Source organism: Lineus longissimus, chromosome 2 (genome assembly GCF_910592395.1).
Source record: "Lineus longissimus chromosome 2, tnLinLong1.2, whole genome shotgun sequence".
NCBI lineage: Eukaryota > Metazoa > Nemertea > Pilidiophora > Heteronemertea > Lineidae > Lineus > Lineus longissimus.
In genome coordinates, this window is record NC_088309.1 from 13,613,763 (window position 1) to 13,630,468 (window position 16,706).

The following is a 16,706-nucleotide window of genomic DNA, read 5'->3' on the forward strand; positions in this document are numbered from 1 at the left end:
GGTTTCAAATAGTCTAGAGAGTTACCTTTGTGGTGATACATATGGTATGTGATAAATATTTGTGGAATTTGTGAAATTCGGGTTTTCAAACGTGCCGATGATGCAAGCGATCTCGCGTGTCGCCTAAATTCAATTCAAAGATCGAAAATAATATCTGAACTTAGTTTCAAATAGCCAACGCAATTATCATTTCGGTGATGTATAATGCATGCATGTAATAATTGATTAATCTGCCTAAAACGCGCAATTAAAACGGCGAAAGATCTTGATAAACACTCTGGTGGCGGTCACACTAAATAACGACCGGTAGGGCCCGGAGTCTGGCGGAGAAAAAAAGGTAGCGCCCGGAGGTTGAATCGGGATTTTTATGCACTTTTAACTGTATATATATGTTGTTAAGATGTATTTCTAACAGTTTTGTAACTTTGATGACCAAGCTTGCACCCAAAGTTGGTGGAATTGATGCTTGTTTATGGACTGCGCTAGCGACCGGAGAATTCGCCGTCGGTCATTTTGGCTACGGTCCCTGAGTAAAAAATAAATAGTCGCTGAGTTGTTGTGGTTGGCAATTTTGCAACAAATCTCGCCATTTACGTTTGTTTTCTCCCTGTCTGGTCATTGGCCGTGACAACAATTATTCTGAAAGTCACATTTTGACATCGTTGAATTCACTGCAGTTTGGTTACGCAGCAATGCTCATGTTTTTAATTTGCAATCCTGTACTGTCTGTACACTGCGCTGTGCATGGCTGTGCTGTAGGCTGTAAAAAAGACAAAAACGATAGCCTAGCCCTATCTGCCTATAGGATAGGCTTAGAGTATAACTCAACAGGCCCTCATGATTCATTTGATGGACACCTTATTTGATAGTACCTCATCATTAAGTCCACTAGATCCTGTTCTGTCACATGTCGTAGACGATAGACAATTTTCAAAATGTAGTACACCACTCGCTCATCTTTAAGCCCAGCTCTCGGCTCACATCATGTGGGCACGGTTGGCTGTTTAGTGTTATGGTTCAGTCTGTGAGACTAATTTAAAGTCACAATAAAGAGGTTACACTTTTATTTTGAATTGGAAAACAGCCCACAGGACTGACTTTTCACTGAGTAATAAGTGTGCCCTTCGAAGGTTAAGTCTCTTTTTGGATTTGCTTCCATAGATCATAGATGCCTTGTTCAGGATATCATCTGACAAATGCCTGATCAAGCACAGACTGCATCCGGTGGTGTACATTTCCCCGTCTATGTGATGTCACCCTTCTTTATTCAGTCCGTGTTAATTTCTCTTCTCTTTTTACAGATTAACTGTTGTTGGTTATTGCAAGAGGAGTCGTTGGCACATTTCAAGTCCAGGAAAGCACTTGCTGTTCCCACATTCAGAGTAAGGTGTGCTTACTCGTTTTACTGCTTTCCATTCCCGGAGAGCGTTATCAAATATCTGCCGCAAGGCAACAAATATATGGCGCAAGGCGCTTCAAATATCTGCCGAAAGGCATCAAATATCTGCCGCACCAATAAAGTTCATTTTGTTAACCAACTCTTTATCTTCTTTTCTTCACATACAAAAAAGACCATCCCAGACATTTGGCTGCATCCACTTCATCAATGTCCTGACAACAGTCGGTTCATTTGACCATTCACCTCACAAAATACACTGTAATAATTATGTACCTTGAGTCAATGTGCATGTTATTAGTTCCACCTACGCTGCATGAAGACAAGGACTCCACTCTTTGACGTCACCACACAACTCCTTGACGTCATCACACACCCCACTACTGCAACGGCAATAGAAATGACTTTACGTCATAATAGCAGGGTGACGTCAACTCAGTACTTCAGCATGCACTGATATAGCAAGAAGGTCTTTCGCACCAGCACTTCTGCGTGCTAGACGTTACAGCTTCACGTTGCCTCATAATAACGGTACCAACACACACTTGGCCCTTGCCTTCAGCTATCCATTTCAGCTGAGCGCCAGGCCCTTGGACCTCTTGTTATTCAGTGAAACCATCATGTCAAGGGTTAGGGTTAGGGTTAGGGTTATACTTTTTGTAAGGGATCCTGCAGTAGTGCCGTTTCCCCTGATAGATAAAAAAATGATTTACAATTTCCATCAAAGTTTTCTATTTTGTATATAGTCACATGTTATTTAACTGGCAAGGAGCCAAGCAGTTTTGAATATTCGCGGGAAAATACTTCGTACTTGTAAACAAGGCTATGACAATGAGTATCCTCATTCATGGCATAAACTTCATGTTTCAGTAAATATTTTCATACGATGATTTCACCCGAATTATGGTCAGGATTGAGGAATGAACAGTGGCATAATTATGTCAACCAAAAACATTGGTACCGTAGTGAACGCAAAAGGATATCAAATACCATGGAGCATGCCATTTTCATGCATAATGAACTGAACACCGGGAAGATATTAATGATATTAACTCAGCTGAGCGCCAGGCCCTTGGACCTCTTGTTCATATCTAAAAGTCAATTTAACCTCCATATGTCATTTCATCTGCAATTTAATGATTCCCAGGTGAGCACAATGTCCCCAGGACATTTAATTAACTCTTAAATTGAAGTAGCTTGATATAAAAGGTGCTAGTTACTTCATTTGTTCATCCCATTCTGTCCCCTGATGATGGAGGGGCGGACTTGACCCTCAATCTTCATCTCTGACTCTGGCCCTACACTACAGTACACCATCCTTGGTCCTCTCATCGATCATGATGAGGACTGGTCATTCATGCTCAACTGTGTTGGAAATGCTAAGTCCAGTGTTGTCATGACCTGGCAAGGCCGGCCGAGTATGCATGTCAATTGTCGTGCATTGATTGTGTGTAGGCGCAGCCTTATAGGCTAAATCATGAAATTGCATGAAACCCTACTGCACGTCCTTGATAACATGGTTATGGCGAATTAACTTGACACACCGACACCCTGGAAACCTTGTTGGCCTTGGCTACGTGTAAAAATATAGGCATACCATTCTCCCAAACGATCAGTGTCCAGTCGCCATCTCTGATCATCCGCATCTTCGGCCATGTCCACTTCGACTGCGCCTTCATCGGCCTCAACTAGCGGCTCAAACATATATGGTCCAAAATGAATAGGTTCTGCTTGTTCTTCACCATCTCCGACGTCACGGGGCTATTAATAGATTCGCAGCTTGGATCGAGTGCGTTTTGCGAGGTACTTACAAAAAAGGCCTAATAAATCATTGTGCGCATTGTTTTTATGCATAAAACTGGTAAGGACGCATTCTAGTGGAACTTATATACAAAAGAAAGTCAATTATAGCTATTTTGTTGGCAAACTGACAGTTCACCTTTAATTCTTCTCATTTGTCCACTTTTGCTTTGGATTATGACATCTAAATCACCCAGTTGTTGTCCTGGCATTAAAACAGCGAATTCACTGCCAGTCGGTAGGTTATATCGTCGTGCATGTTTGGCGGATGGTTTTTTGTCTGCATTCAAAATTAGCTGCACATCTGCATGTGCATTTGAGAAGTCGAGGGCTCCTTTCAGGGACTGCACATAAGGATTGCAAACATGAAGTGCGTCTTGGAGAATGGATAATGTAGTCCGTGTTAGGTGCGGGTTATATCTCAGTTTGTTATCTATCTCATGTTCCGTGTCATGGAAATATATTTGTGCGAACTTTGGGTGGTCATCACCTGTTGGTAATAGGGAGCCAATAAGATGGAATACCTTGCCTTGAATTTTAAATGTTGGGTTGAAACCTGGTAGATAGTGTTCATTGCAGCCGATTGAAGTTAGTGCGAGGGAGTTGTTGTACGATCGTATGTTATTGAGAAAGTGTTCGTTTTCGTATAGTTTCTGAATTTGAGGGGGGGGGGGGGGCATTGGGTATTGGAGTTAAATGGACTTTTCCTTTCTCACAACAGAATCCTGGGCGTTCTTCCTGCCAACGATATGCGTAGCAGTGTGGACACACATTGTTTGCATTATATAATGATGGAAGCGTGTGGGATCTCAGTTGTTTTGGGATGTCATTTTCCTTGAAAAAATCTATATCATTTATTGTCCCTAACCGTCTTTTTAACTGAACAGCTTCTGCAGTGTGACGTTGGGAGTCCTGGACACTTTGTATGAGCGTACATGATCGTGGCTCCTGATGTTGTTGTTTGTGGTACTGTTTCATTCGAACCGGACGGTTCCTGACTGGTCTGTTGATGTCTATTTTTGCTTATTTCTGGTGGTACGGGTTCATTTGAGACGGATGGTTCCTGACTCGTCTTGGCATATGAATGTTCAGTTGTTTGTGGTAAAATGGCTTCGTTGTGAGAGTCCTGGCTGGTCCGTTGCTCTCTGAAAGTGCGTTGGCGAATCCTTTGTGAAGCTCGACGTTCATTTGTTTCCTCAGGAGCCTCGTTTAACCTGCGTCTCTTGACCGACAGTGTCTTGGATGATCTCCTTGAGATGTTGCTCTTACGTTTTGTTCTGGTCATTGTCTTCTAATCAACAGTCCTGGAAAGAGTGCGAAGTTGTTTAAAGGTATCAGTAAAGTGTAGCCTATGGTTTTTTTCTTGAGGGGTGGGGGTTGCAACTGTTAACATCTAAGTAGACTATTTATCTCCGATTGCAACGGATGAAGTGAATGTTAGAATCTACTTGTCAGCTGTTCCTGGTAGTATGATGTAGAGGAACAAACTGCATTTTGACAATGGAGTCCTGTTTGGGGAAATTGACATGTGCTGGACCATCCATTCAATCTGTGCATTCAATCTTCAATCTGCAGGCTTTTAATGTCAGTTATGTTGTTGACATGTAGATGGCAGCACTGTCTTGTATGAGAATTGAAAGCTGCAGGGTGGTGGTAAAACTGGCCCTTCCAATGTTCTCGAGTGTGTGAAAAGAGAACAATGGTAGCCAGGGCGAGTTTAACCACGGGGCAGGTTTACCACACACTGCTGAACATTAGACGGGGCGTTTACTTGAATAGATTGAAAGTAACTCTCAGGATTTGGAATTATTTAATTTTATTTGGAAACGAATCGAATCTCACTTTATACATTGGTAAAAATGACTACTTTGCAAAGTAGTGTCTGTTGAACATATGTCTTACAGGCCTATCTGACAAATCTGTTCTGTAGTAAAGCATTTCAGCAGCATTTTCTTATATGGATACATGTATTATGTTTTAGCCATGATTTATTTTCCTGAGTTTTGTCTTCATAAATATGAGCAGAAGAATGTAATGATGCTTGAAGTGAAAGAACTTTGATATGATGCATGAATTTCTAGTCTTAATTGTTTACAATAGCTAGAGCTTCCTCCTCCGTGATATCATCTTGATTTTCTGGTTGCAAGTTACTTGTGGGAGAGGGCAGCGGTTGATCAGAATTTGTGGCTTCCTCTCTTTCGGTCGTACTGTCACTTTTTTCAGCTGTCTCTTTCTCTGGTGTGGCATCCTGTTCTTCCTGAGCTGCAGGTGCCGCTGGTTCGGCCTTTGACCCTTCTTGAGGTGCAGTGGCAATATCATCAGCTGGGCCTTTCTTCGGGGTTGACGTCATTGAGACATCTAAGCTGCTGTCGAACGACGATTGGGCAAGTGCCTCATCATCCAAGTCTAAGTCTTGGAAGAAGTCAGTTGGTTTCATCTTCTTCTTCAGAGGTTCTTGAGAGAATGCCAATCGTGCTCGTGGGTTGGTGGTGTTGGATGACCTTTGGAAACTTGGGGTGGCAGAAGACGGGTACTTTGTAGCTGGAGACGTACTGGTCTTTTGAGCATTCATTTTTATGGCGTGGTCGAGGCAAAGCGCACTTTTGAGAGTTTCTGCCTTGCTGATGATTGTAGCAATATTAGCATTTAAGCCATGACAGAAGTTTTTAATAGCAGCTTCAGTGAGGACCTGGCCATTGGAGACATTTACCTGGAGGCATGAAAGTTCTGTGGTGACATTTCTTTTGAGGTTGTTTAAGTCTTTCAGGAGACTTTGGGCTTGTCCGTGGGTTGGAATTTTCGACATCTAAAAGGGGAAAAGAGGATGATCAGTACCTGGATTTTAATATAAATGTTAAATTTCTCATTTGTGTGTTGGTACATGGAGCTGTGTGAGTTGTTTTAATTTATGATACAGAAGTAGTTATAGAATGTGTACGAATTTCTTTTTACTTCATTTTCTATTTATTGTTTGAAGTGGTTTTAATCATTCCTGATGACATCAGGTGATGGGAAATGATATTGATATGACATAACATTCTGAAGGTGGGTATATATAGTTACCTCTTGAGGTTGCTGGGATTTGATGATACTATGTTGTCCAACTATCACATGACACAACTGTTGTTTTGTATACTTCCTGTAATGCAAGTATCAATGCGTATCTTTCCCCCCCCCCCCCTCCTCAAGGGTTCGACACCTTTACGACAATATACCCAATGCACTTCACCTAAGCTACGGCAGGTGTTCATTAGACACTTATGGAAAATCGTCAGGTTATCACTTGCTATTATCCAATGATGTGGAAAGATTTCGACACCTAACCACCTTTTCCTAAGATGTTCAACATGCTATCACCTTTTTAGGTCAGAAATCACCAAAGATGTTCGACCACCACAACTCGGCACTGCACTAGCAGCACAGCAGAGATAGGGTCGCAGGGGCTAAAAATCTAGGCCATTATATCGATAACCTCAGGGCTTCAGCGAGTCCTTGGTCTCCAAATCTTACGATGATATGATACAAAGAAAATGAAACACGAATTACCTGCAAAGTATGCCCGAAAGTATGCGAGAACACACGACACACGCGTTCACTACAACAGCATGAAAAGCCAATCTTGACACTAGAGGCGCTGATGTCGTTCCTAAACAACGGCTCTAGCACTGCTAAATTGCCACCATCTTGAAAAGCAGTACCGCGCATGTGGAAATGTAAAGAATCTTTACAATTGCAAAGAGGCTATCGCATCACCACTACGCCCGAGAACACGATGACTGCACTACGCTGCATTGATAGTTTGCAATAAATTCACGTAAAAACACACCAGAACATCTCGGGTTTTATTTACAAAGATCATATTTTGTTATTTATTTATAAAACAAGCCATTTTATGAAAGAAGGTGGCACTTACTAGGCCTGGATAAGACTTTGGAGTTTGAAGTGGTGGTGACGCAGTGTTGAAAACACCTGAATCTCAGGATGCCGATATCCAAGATGGCGGAATTTTACCAATTCCAGTGTCTGAAATTGAATTTTAATTTCGGCACTGTGCGAGTTTGCATGAAAAGCGTGACAGCGTCGAAAAATTGCGTACCACGCATGCGCAAGGGGGAATCCCCAATCCGCAAGATTACGACGATGACCCCGCCGGGTCTTCGCCAAGATTACGGCAAACAAAACACGGCTGATCCAATCTTGTCGTTAAGCTTTCGGCGCAATATCACAACGACCTCGCACTTCATCGCCAAGAATACGACAATTCCAGGAAGAAAATACCTCAAGCTTCGGCAGAGAAACGGCGTCGAATCTTGTCGACCCTTGAGGAGGGGGGGGGGAAAAGATACGCATTGATACTTGCATAAGAGGAGAGGATGAAATGATATTAGATACGACAGAGATGAGAGTGAGCTTAACGATCAGGATTTCGCTAGAGTGTCATCATAATCATTATCACTGATGGTTGAGGCGGCTCCTGTCTGAGTTTACAGTAAAACACATGATGGCTGTTTATAATTTATACCGAGAAGTTGATGTTTATGTCATCGAAACTTGGGATGGCTCTTGGCTGAGTATTATTTGTAGGCTAATAGGAAGTGTTGATCTCATCCTCATCATCCTCATCACTATCGTCGTCGTCGTCGTCGTTGTCGTCGTCCTTCCATGATTGATGATTGGTAAGATGGCGAAATGATTTCTAGGTGGATGTTTGTGTAATATTTTTACCTTGTGCCAACAGCTGGGACCTTTGAGTATTCTGGCTAGTATAGGAGCTGTGGTGGTGTTGTAGGTAATTTAATCTGGAAGGAAAAGGGAGGTGTTAAGTATGACGGGTAGGCCTACACGCAGTGTGAAATATTGTTCATGGTATAATATCGTTCATGGTATAGCCCTGCATTTCATGGCAAAGTCCTGTATCTCCCATTCCTATTATTGATGGTTGAGACGTCTCCTGTCTGAGTTTACAGCACAACACACTGTGAAGTTGATTGAAAGTTGGGACGGCTCTTGGCTGGGTGTACAGTAATATTTGTAGGCTAATAGGAAGTGTTGATCTCTTAGTTTAGTCACAGTCATTTGGGATTATTGGTCTCTATAGCCATGGTCATTGGTTTCTTTAGTCATGTTTATTGAGAATGCCAGCCTCGAAGGAATGCCGGGGCTGTCACATCTGTTGTAGGCCTACCGGAAGTTGATATTGTTGTTGGCTCCTGGCTGAAATGCCGATAAGTAGGCATTCACTAACACAATCTGAAGCGGTTGTGCAGACGGTACAGCTACATCACGACACTATAGGCCTATACGCCTGTTGTACAACCAGGAATCGTTATGAGAGTTTACAGCTCCTAAGAGTTTAGGCCTACAGCTCCTTGTAAGGATAGCTGCTGAGTTTACAGCACTACACTTTGTCTGTTGTACAACCGGGAAGCGTTTGCTGACCTTTCAGGTTAATTTAGGCTATTGCAGTTCAGGTCTGAAGTGTGTACATTTTCGGATCAGGCACTGTGCATATCAATATATCATTTGATGATGACCATTGATGGATGCAGTAGTTCCAGTTGTTTTTCCAGTCGTTTTATGTAACTTTGTATTTTTAATGAGATAAACAACATCAGTGTAACATCAGTGTGGAAATTGAATGATTGATGGGGCTTTTTCTGTTGTTCTAGTGCAAGATATTTACCTTTCTGTTGGATCTTGGCTGCAGTCTTGTTTGTAAACATGGATGATGGGGGTGTATCTGCCTGGTGCTGTCTCCTGCTGACCTAGTGTACATTACATTTTCTTTGTCTGGGTATCGGGCTATTGCATCTTTAGGTTCAGGCCAGGTCAGTTATTTATAGATGATGAAGCTATGCCGTGAAATTTCTGATTAAAGTGGAGAGTATTAAAATGAAATGTATAGCCGAGGTCACTGACTGGTAGGTAAAATTGCCGGTGGCGTGCTTTTAAAGGCTGTTCTCCATGCGAGAACGACGATACCTGGCAACAAACCAAAAGTAGCCTGACCTAGATAACCTCGATAAAACTAAACTTATAGTAGGATATTGTGTGCTATAGGCTTAATTACTCGACACTGTTAACAATGAAATTGAGTATGTTATATAGGCAACATTTACACTGCGGTCCCGATACACTAAGAGCTTAAAGAGCTTTGAATCCTTGAAATAAAATAGGCAACCTTATTCTGGTAGATGATTGATAACTTAATCCCTATCACGAACCCTTCAATGAATAAATATACTACATTTGTCGGAAAACGGCACTTTATACCGCTATCTAGCCGGCCTATCCGAAAACAAAAAAATCTTGTCCGAATTACTTAAGGATATGGTAATGAGGCTGTGACGTAGGCTCCGGAACAAAATCTTGACCCAGTTAAAAACAATGGCGGACACATGCGAATTTGACAGCGATTCATCGTAAAATATCTCAGATTTTTCTTGGGATAGCAACTCAGGATCAGTCATTATCAAAGAAGAAGATTTCGGTGAAGATGAGGAAGGGATTGTTCCTGGGTTCGAAGGGATTGAGCCGTATCGGTTCGAGCCAGAGGCCCCTGAAGATGAGGCGCAAGATCGGGCCGGCGATATCGACAACATGGCCATGGAGTCGGACGATGATGAAGAGATCGACATTGTCGACTGCAGCATTGTTGAAAATTGGTAAGTTATCTCACAGCAGGCATGGACGATGTCCATGAAGGTTTCGAGCTAAATGGGGCTGATTAAAAACCTATCCAAATAATCCGTGCACATTTTCTAGCTGGTCTCGGTCGCCGTGGCGTAGATCAGCTGATCTGCCATTCTGATCAGCTGATCGATGTAAACAGAGAGATGAGCCTGAGGGATGGCGAACAAACTTTCAACATGAATTCAATCATAGAGATTTAACTGGGACCCCATACCACAGAAAACCAGAGTTTTCGGAACAAGCTGGGTTTGGTTATTTGAGCTTATTTAGTAAGGAGCAGTGAGTTTGGCCATATGGAGGGTGTTCTCGACTTGTAGGGTTGTATTTGTGGGTTTGGGGTGGCAATGGTGGATGGTTTTTTCTCCTGTGGTGATCATAGGGCTTTAATGATGTGGAAGCTCTCACACGATACTGCACATGTAAAGTGATTTAAGGTTATATGAGTTGATTAGGAGCTGTTTATACTGACATTCAGTTTTGTTGTAGAGTTTGTAAAAAGGGAAAGTTTTATTTGGACAGTTTGAGGTTTGGAGGTGAGAGGTGAGAGGATGCATTGCTTATGAAGGCAATGCGTCCTCTCACATTGTGCTGCAGATGTTAAATGGATGAAGCGGATACAAGTTGATTGGTTCTGTTTGTACTCACATTCAGATAGAAATGTCGTGGAATATCGGACAGTTGTGGTTGACGAGAAGAAGGATGCATTGATGTGATTTTGTCCCTGCTGCATTTGGGCACTGGAATGTGCTGTATGCACTGACTTCATAATTGCAAGAAGTTTGGTGCATGTCATGTTGTGGAACTTTCTGGCATGAAACATTGCACTTGTGAATGTTTTTGGGTATGATACGGCTGCTTGAAATCGTTGACCAAATCATGAAATGAGCAGAGTGAATGCCGGTCGGGCCTAGGCCCACACTAGTACTACTTACTTGACTTCAAGCTCGGTGTCATTAATTACTTCAAGCCGCCCAAAGAATACACACGCATTCCTAATGGCTTATGTCACTTGAAACATGGCTCTTTCCACAAACTTACCAGTTACAAGGCGCAAACACCGAAAGTACCGGCCGCTGTGGCTGTCATATTTTACCGCACGATGACATGAGCATACACGTGCATACACGAGGTGTACAACGTCATAAAATCGTGTGTAGTGCAACGTCACAAAATTGTGCAATGTCTGCCTCGTCATCGGATCTTGCTAAAAATTATCAGTTCACAATTTCGGACGCGTCATCAGTTTTGATATTCACAGATAAAATCCTTTTTTTCTTCTAAGTCAAATTTCGTCCGCGCTCCTTTTCACCGTAAACTACCTTGAAAATTATTTTGCTAACTATTCCATGCGGTTAAACCGATTGGAGCGGGTTCTATCATAGATAACTGGAGGTCGAAATCCACAACCAGGAATATGACTTATGAAACCATTTGAAGCGGTCCGCAAAAGCCTTCGTCGTGAGGTGGTGCCGCCTGTCGGCGGTTCCGGGACCATTGCGTCAAGGCAACAATATTTTGTTCGTATTGAGCATCCATATGTATTTGTAGGTAACATAGGGGCCTACTGCATGTACAGTATGTATACCCTTACTCATGTAGGCCACGTCTTTGCAGGTGCACATGTAACCACTGCCAAGTGATGCCCAAGAGGGAAAAATGCGTTTGCTGTCAGACGAAGGACCAGTATCTGGCCAAGTGGGAGGGGGAGGTGGCTGAACCGCGGTGCATTACCAAACACGAGGGTTTTGACCCTGTATGCATAAACAAGTTCGTTTTGGAGACAGCTTGGTATCAATATCGCCAACAGTACGGGGGGAAGGCATTCGACGGGCCAGAACATAAGAAAATGCGCCACATTGCCTACAGACAATTGGTACGATGGATTTATGGATTCATTGGGAAGGATATTCGTGTAGTAATCCCATCTTGTGCTGTGTCAAAAATTAGGGCCTTTTACCCACCACCTGAACTCGAGGATGATGCTGAATTCGTTGGATATATGGATGTCGAAGCGACGGAATAAAAGACTGGGGACTAATAAATTCAGATAAAGGAAAGGACTGCAGTCAAGTGAAATTATCATGGAAATAATTTGTTTATTAAAATGTTTCATTTTTTGATGTACACAAGTCTTACTCTTATAACTTTTTCTTCACTTTCTACAATCACATTGAGCTAAGTTCAAGACTGGAGAAATGGTTCAAGACAAGATAACAACTTAATAATATCTGAACATACATATACCAGTACCTACAGTTTACTGTGCCCAGATGAACCCTCCAAATCCCCCCCCCCCCCCCCCCCCAATCCAATTGTAAAGAAAACATGGGTAGCTTGCTCATGGGTTCAAGCGAACACCATCATTACACCATACAGTTGGCACTGGCATCTAAGAACCAAAAAACAGCTATATCCTCTGCATGACATAGTTGCATGCACAAGTTCATTATCATGCTGCCAATAGGGTCCTCTGAAGATGTATGATTGTCAGGTAAGGTTTTAATGCAGTCCGTATCCTTGGTCCTCGATGTTCAATTTGACTTTCCTGAAGTCCTCTCACTTCTCACCTCTCACCGACTTGAATCGAGCATGGGCTTTGTGCTCCTCAACTGCTTTGGCCTTTGATTCAGGTTGCTCATACAGTGAACACAGAAGTGGTGGTTGATAACTGGTTACCTCAAATGTCTCGCCAGTTGTCACGAGACGGACAACGTCCTTTCTCACCCTGCCAGCATAACCTGAAAGAAAAGTGGAAGTTATAGTAACAATCTTCACCCTTCATTCCCGAGTTCTCAAACATCACTGTCCGACGGACAGACAGTTCAAGCCAGTGATTTGTCAGGCACCAACCACAAGTTATTACAATAATAATTCATAACATGACAGACAGCTAACTCCAAGATGTCAGGCACCAAATGAACACTGCCGACACTTTGTCTAATACCAATCAAAACAGGTTAAGGTTTGCAGTATCCCAATTAAAATTTTTGACTCACCATTGCCTTTTTCATCACAGGGACCACAATGTATTGTCCTTCACGGCTTTTTAGGTACCTTATGTTGAAGGCAAGACTTCCATCCCCACTTTTCCTCTGTGGTCTTTAGCTGTTTTCATTAAAATGGAGCGCAGCGAATTCCACCCTGCGAAATACAAAAACATCCAAAATTAATTAAATCATAAATATTGTTAGATTACTTAACCCTAAATTTTGACTCCATCATTTCATACAATATTTCATTTGCAAACATTTTTTGCAACACAATACTGCGGAAAATAAACTCCCTTTAGTACAAGTGGATCCCTACCTGCTCTGCATGCCTTGGTACCCGAAGTGATACATTTTAGGGGCGAACTGGTTGACGGTGCTATGGAAGCCTTCTAGCCCCGAAGTCTGGGCATCGGAACTGAGCTTGGCCACGTACTTGATGACGTCCCTGTTATTGATGATGATCCGGCATACTATATCATATGCCACTGAAGCTGAAACAGAACAAAAGAGATCTTTAGCTATTCATTGAATGATGAATAATTACTGAGAAATGACTTTAAGCCATATCATTTCCAATGTTATGTCATCTTTGATCATAGAAAGTTTCAATTACCTGGGTCAAACCATAGTCTTTTGCCGATACATTGGCACATTGGCTTGTAGATTTACAAATTCGTGGCTCACCAATATGCACTGCGATTTCACTGACCGGTGTGGTGGCCTCTTTTCTTTGAAATTGACTTGGCATCCTGAATTCGTCACTTCAATTACACAGGGAGGTATATCGACAACTCCAACTGGAAAAGACACAAGCACGAATAATGATAACATGAAAAATAATTAAAACTCACCGTTAAAACAAAGCGTTGAACAGTAAGAGTCAGAGTCAAAAATCAGCCACAATAACTGCACAGAATTGGAATAAATCAACTTGCTTGCTTGAGATTTACAAAAGCGAAAGTGCGGTCCTTAAAAAAAAGAACACCTGAAGTACTAACCTATAGCTTGCACAAAATTTATAGATCTTCTAGTCCAACCATCACATTCCTGCGTCTCAGGAATGGCAAAGGAAGTCGATTGGATGGGGTCGTCGCTGTCACTCGTGCCAAGTGGTACAGAATCATCGACATCGTTTTGTTGATGCTCAACAATTGCCTCTTCAACAAGCTGAAAAATAAAATGAAACTGCCATTGGACACCATAGACTTTAAAATGTTTCAAGCCATAAAGTGACAAACTAAGTCTATAAATCAGCTTTATGCTACACGGTTGATTGAAGCAGACCTATGAAATAGAATATAATCGAGGATGGAACCAATTGAGCGTATTGATCCCACTCCAACCCACCCCCTGAACAATCACAACGTTTTGCTAAGTCTCAATTTACATACTTACCCTCTTTCTCTCCCTTTTCCCCTCATAAACGGAATCCCCCCTTGCCCTTGGTTTTCTTTTCCGCGCTGTAGTTGCTTCTGATGCTGCTAGTATTGTTGTTGGTGGTGGTGGTGGCCCACACTCCTCCTTCGAACGTGTCGGGTCCAATATTGTTGGAACTGCATTGTCCTTTTTCTGCCAAACTCTGCAACGCAAATATCATTATCAAGGTAGTATTGGCTTTACTAGGTCTGACCAATCCATTTATCACATCAGTGGACTTGTTTTGACCAGGCAACAACTAGGGCCTACTGCATGCATGTACTATAACTGTGACAACTGACAACTGTGCATGACAAGGGTAAAGTAAATATTCCTATTTTCGGACAAGTGATGCGGTGAGAAATCGCCAACATGGTCTATGTTTACATTTATTTAGACTTGAATCGATGATGACTATAATTATAATGGCTTTGTGATGAAAAAGCACTCCCCTTTCAGCATTTCAACAATGAATGACTATGACCAGCATCCTCCAGTCATTCCCGCCAGCCCTTGTGGAGAATGACAAAATCCGACAATAGGTAGGCCTGGTACTGCCGTCCGGCATCCAGAATAAATAGGCCTAATTATGTCACTCGTAGGCCGCATATTTAGCAAACAATCTTGTTTATCCAATGATTAGGGTATCAAAAACTAACCTTTCTTCACGATATCCACATTCCACGCTTTTATCGGTCACCAGACACGTTTTTTCTTCGTAACAATTTCTCACGAAATGATGCGACCACAGCAATTTTGTTCTTGAGTGAGATGCCGCCGTGAAGTCTCTTCGCTTAAACTGCACAAATCGAATCCACTGGCCTCGAATACTTTAATCAGACGGAAACCGATGGACCTTTATCCCTTTCTCTTTGTCAGCAACGTTACCACAACCACCAGCAACGCAACGATCAGGCATTTCAACTCAAAAAATATTCTCAATCTATCTCATCTGCAGCACGCTTTTGTAATGTTTGTTGTATTGAAATCAATGGCGGATTCCGACCGCGTTCCTGAGGCTACGTCACAAACGAAGATTGCCGAAGGTTTCCGAAGATTACAGGAGGCATTGATTTTTTCTTGCAGACGCTAATTCTGGGATCTCAAAAACACTTATAACTGGCGATGAGGATCTTTATTCAAAAAAGGGTTACATGAAACGTTCTTAGTAAAGTACTAACTTTGCATATATGAAGCAATTTAGTCGAGTCTCATAGCCCTTTAAGAGTCAAAATAGACAGTAAAAAATTTTCTTTGAAAAAAATTCTTCACTCGCCTAAATATTCTGCCACGAATATGTCAATTGTGAGGCTTTCGCAAAATTTTATGCCGCAAATATTTTCTGTTCCACAGTAACAACTTAACGCGGCAAGAGAAGGTGGTCTGGATGCGCAAAACACTGCGACTTGCTCGAGGGGGGGGTTTGCTAACTGATCGGCAAAGCCGCGATCGACAAAAATGCCTTACTTTTCATAGCTCTAAAATCGTTATTCTTCGATCAATTTCAAAATTTAAAAGGACTATTTGTGATAGAGGTATATTTTTTGGCCAATTGTTCTGTTCCCTACAGCGACGCTGCCCTTATACCGTGGCGTCCGTCGTCCGTCGTCGTCGTCGTCGTCGTCGTCGTCGTCGTCCGTCGTCCGTTAGCAGGGCACGTTTCGTAACTGTTAGAGCTATTGAGTTGAAACTTGGTACACATGTACCCTTATGTAATGACACCTGGGAGACCAAGTTTCGGTCCGATTCGTGTCATGGTTTGGCCACCAGGGGGCCAAACGTTAAAAGTGAAAATATGCAATATCTCCCTTAATAGTAGTCGGGAAATTTTGAAAAAAATATGGTAGGTACTTCTAGCAAAGGTGCATCATATATCCTCCAGGTTTTTGATTTGACCTCCTTTTCAAGGTCACAGAGGTCAAATGGTGTAAATTGGCCGTTAGGATGTAACGATGGCACGTTTCTAAACTGCAATGACTATTGATACCAAATTTGGTACACATTTACCCCTTAGTCAGGTGATCTCAGGGACCGAAGTTTGGTCCAATATGATTCACCACTTGACCACCAGGGGGCAAAATCCAAAAACCTTAAAAATGTGATTATTCCTTAACTTCTTGCCCGATTGCCACCAATTTGATATCATGGGTACATCTAACCACCATACAGTATATGTCACACAGGTTTTTAATTTGACCTTCTTGTCAAGGTCACAGAGGTCAGATGGCGTAAATTCGCCGTCGGGCCGTAAACTATGGCACGTTTCTTAACTGCAATGACTATTGATCACAAATTAAGTACACATGTACCCCTTGGTCAGGTGATCTCAGGTACCGAAGTTTGGTGCGATCTGATTTGCCGTTTGGCCTCCAGGGAGGGGGCCAAATCCTAAATTCTTCAAAATGCCATTA

General features: G+C 42.3%; 1 protein-coding gene across 2 annotated transcripts in view; it reads left to right on the top strand.

Moving 5' to 3' along the window:
• LOC135482658 (eukaryotic translation initiation factor 4E transporter-like) overlaps positions 1-16,706 on the top strand; it is a 270,349-nt gene that overhangs the window by 16,358 nt on the left and 237,285 nt on the right. The window lies entirely within an intron of this gene.